Source organism: Phascolarctos cinereus, unplaced genomic scaffold, assembly GCF_003287225.1.
Source record: "Phascolarctos cinereus isolate Bilbo 61053 unplaced genomic scaffold, phaCin_HiC Scaffold_2;HRSCAF=192, whole genome shotgun sequence".
Taxonomy (NCBI): domain Eukaryota; kingdom Metazoa; phylum Chordata; class Mammalia; order Diprotodontia; family Phascolarctidae; genus Phascolarctos; species Phascolarctos cinereus.
The window spans coordinates 388,201,060-388,204,845 of record NW_027555625.1 but is presented as its reverse complement, the minus strand read 5'-3'; positions in this window follow the sequence as shown (position 1 = coordinate 388,204,845).

Here is a 3,786-nt window from a genome sequence, read left to right as displayed (position 1 = left end):
AAAATAAAAGAGGATGGAAAACACCTATACACACAAGGGAGACAGAAAAAGAGATGGGACAGAGAAGACTAGGAAGAAGAGGAAGATGGGGAAAAGAAAAGGGAAGAAGAAGAGAAGTAAATGAAAGGAGGAGGAGGAGGAAGAGGAGGAGGAGGAGGAGGAGGAGGAGGAAAAGGAGGAGGAGAAGGAGAAGGAGAAGGAGAAGAAAAGAAGACGAAGAAGAAGAAGAAGAAGAAAAGAAGAAGAAGAAGAAGAAGAAGAAGAAGAAGAAGAAGAAGAAGAAGAAGAAAGTGTGAGAGGGGAAGGAAAAAAAGGAAGGTAGAAAAAGGGAGAGAAAAAAAAGGAAGGAGTAAGAGAAAAAGCCACTCCACTTCCCTTTCACCAGGCAGAGAAAAGTAGCTTAAAATTGGACTTGGTGGAATGAGGAATACTCTATCAAAGAAGTTCTCACATTTGGGACTGTAACTCTAGGGATTTACTTCCATCTTTGGGAATATAAAGTGGTTGTCCTTCAAGAGTGTTTTCTTTTCCTCCTTTTTTTTTCCTTTCTGGTGAGGCAGTTGGGGTTAAGTGACTAGCCCAGGGTCACACAGCTTGTAAGTGTCAAGTGTCTAAGGCTGGATTTGAACTCAGGTCCTCCTGACTCCAAGGCCAGCACCCTATCCACTGCACCACCTAGCTACCCCCTTTACCTCCTCTTTGTAAAACTTTCTACCATCATGGTATGAACTGGATGCCTGCAAGCAGGTATTTGTCTGAGATTGGCGAATGGCACCCATATATTTTCCCACATTTCCTGGCTAAGAGCAACGAGACAAGACAGTGAGAAAATCTTCCAAAGTACAGTAGAATCCTTCGTGTTGCAAGTCTCTAACACATGAAACCATTACCAGCCATGAGCACTTTAACTAAAATTCATCATCGTAGGCCTAACAGAGATCAGAATTCTGAGGGGAGAGGTCTGGAGCTTGGGGCACCACCTGAGGAGAGGAGGCCTTGATGGGTTACTATGATGCCCTCTGCACCTTTCTAATATCAAAAGGGAGAAAGCAGCTCCAGTACTTGACATAGCCACCAACATAGAGCTAAAAAGGAGGGGCTTTAGAGGTTATCTAGTCCAGACCTCTTTTTTGAAAGTGGAGGAAACTGAAGCCAGGAGAGGAGAAGAGACTAGTTAAAGTCACACAACAAGCTGATAAGAAAAAGCAAACACACCAACCAACCTCCTTCCAGGCCAGGACACTTTCCATCCTACAAGAAGGAAAACCATTTGAAGAGGAGACTGCAATGCAGGAAGGGGCAGCTACAGCCCCACCCCCTAAGTCCAATGAAGTCCCGATATATCTTCAGCTCAGCAGCTTCCAGACAGCTGCTTGAATATCCCTTCTCTATGAGCATGAAGCATTTTAAAGATCTGTCTTTAGACAGGGCCTCTCTGGAGCTAAGTTATGCTACCTGTGGGCCTGATGTCCCTCTAGTTCGCCTGAGGTAAACAAATGTTCCTTCCTTATCTATGGATACTCTGCTAATTAAAATGCATGAACTACTTTACTCTGCCGCTAAAGGGGGGAAGGGGGGGAGGAAGGGGGGAGAACAGCTTTCACTGAGCTCTCTCTAGTTTAAAACAAAACTGGAAAAACAGCACTCAAAAGTATAAGCAGAAACCCCTAACATGGAAGATGTGTCTTCGGGAGGAGGGGAAACCCCTTCACTGGTTCCTGGAAGGACCGGGGGATCAGAGAAATGTCTGCCCAAAAAAAGGAGACCTCCAGAATAATTATATCATTGATGTAGTCTCCATTCCGTTCAAGGGGCAAAAGGAAAATTCAAGAGCAGACATGTATCTGGTGTCCACTTGAAGGGGAGACATTTGGGAAGGGGGCAGGCTGATACTAATTGGAGACATGACTTTAAACAAGGCACCTACCTCTTTGATCTTCAGTTTTTTCTGTTCATAAAGTGAAGAGATTGAACTAGATAACTTCCAAGGAAAGTTCTAATCCTAGGATCTTATGATTACAAGATTCTTGGGATTCATTGGCCAGAAGCACTAGATTTCCTGGGCCCAGAATTTCAGGCTCAGCCAGATATCCCGAGACAGACTGGGGTCCTTGTGGGATTCCCCACCATAACTAAAGAAATGAGTTCTAGAGGAACTGAGAAAGGGTCAGTCAAGCAAGAGTACAAGATAAAAGGGACTTCCTAGCTTTGAGGTACTCCCAAGGCATCCTTCTTCACTGGTTTCTGCCAGAGAGCGGTCTTAGAGATGCATCTTCCCATAGGGAACAGCCAGAGGACCTTATACCTTCCTCCAGAATGAGTGAATTACTAAGTATTTAAGGCTTACTCTCAACTAGGCCTGCAACCATAGAAAACAAAACAGATCCTGCCCTCAAGAAGCTTACACAGTAAGCTCTTTTCAGGGATTGTTGCTTACTCAAACTTTTCTTGTATGTGAGCAGAAGAGGCAAGAAGATGTATCTTGTCTGTGCATACTGCAACATTCCACACATTGTTAGCACTTTCATAAATGTTTATTCAGCATATATTTATAAATGTGTATGTTGTCTCTCCCCTGATAGAATAAAACTCCCTGAGAGCAAGAATTGCTTCGTTTTGTGCATTTGCAGCTCCAGTTCCAGGCATATAGCAGGCATTTCAAATACTGATTGATTGCAGTATAGTCTAATAAGGGAAGATAACATGTGTAGGGGGGTGGTAGCTAAGAAAGAGTATTTTGTTAGATAAGTCATAGAGAGGGTGAGTACAGTCAAAGACAACAGAACGACATGTCCTTTACAGGAATGGCCTTGTTGATATGATTACTGTTCCCAGTGCTAGAGGTGAAAAGTTGGAAGGATATGCTAGAAAGAGGCCAGAGAGCAGGAGGTCAGGCTAGACATGTTGACATCTCACCCACCAGAGGCCCTAGGCCCAAGCATAGCAACACCGTACAAACACGTGGCTTTTCATAACCTTCATTTTCTTCGATGATCCTCCCTAGAATCCTACTAAATAGGAGAGCAGGTAGGATGGTATCATTCTTTTCATTTCACAGGTGAGAGAATGGAATTCTCAAAAAGTGAAGTGATTTATCCAAGGTCACCCAGCCAAGAAAGGGCTGCTTATTGTTTGTCCTTCATTCTAGAAGAGGACCATGGCAACAGGAAGGTGATGACATGACTTGCAGTTGAATTGGATTTGAGTGAGGGAGGGCTGCACAAAGTGACCAGCCTCACTTTCTTCTCCAGAGCCATCTGGGTCCAATGGACAGATGGAGATCAGGATGGCTGGAGATGGTCCCTCTGATGAAGGGGGCATAGCAGTAAAAGGAGTCTGGGCTTGGGCAGAGCATGAAGGAAGGTTGAGCCATGGGCCGGGTCTTGCTATCTTTAAAGCTGCAGATCTGTCAGCAAGGGATTGCTATCTTTGCAAATGTGCATTCTCCACCCTCCCATAGCCCCCAGCTTTCATTCACATTCGGTGCTGACAGACATCAGCTAATCCATTTTCCATCCCTGGCCTGAAAAGCAGTTGATGGATTTGTAAAAACAATGTAGTCACGGCAGAGGTGGGAAGCAGCAAAAAGACAGGCCTCTGAGACCTCTAAGAGAAGGCACCCTTACATAAAAGAACCTTTGCTCCTGCAGCCCTTTGTTCAAGGAGCTCAAAGCACCTGGTAGACATTATTCATGGAGCCTATTCTGATCTCCCTAGCTTAAAGGTCAGACCAACACTCCCTTGCCTACTCATAACATTTTATCTATCTTAAAGGAGGCAGCATGG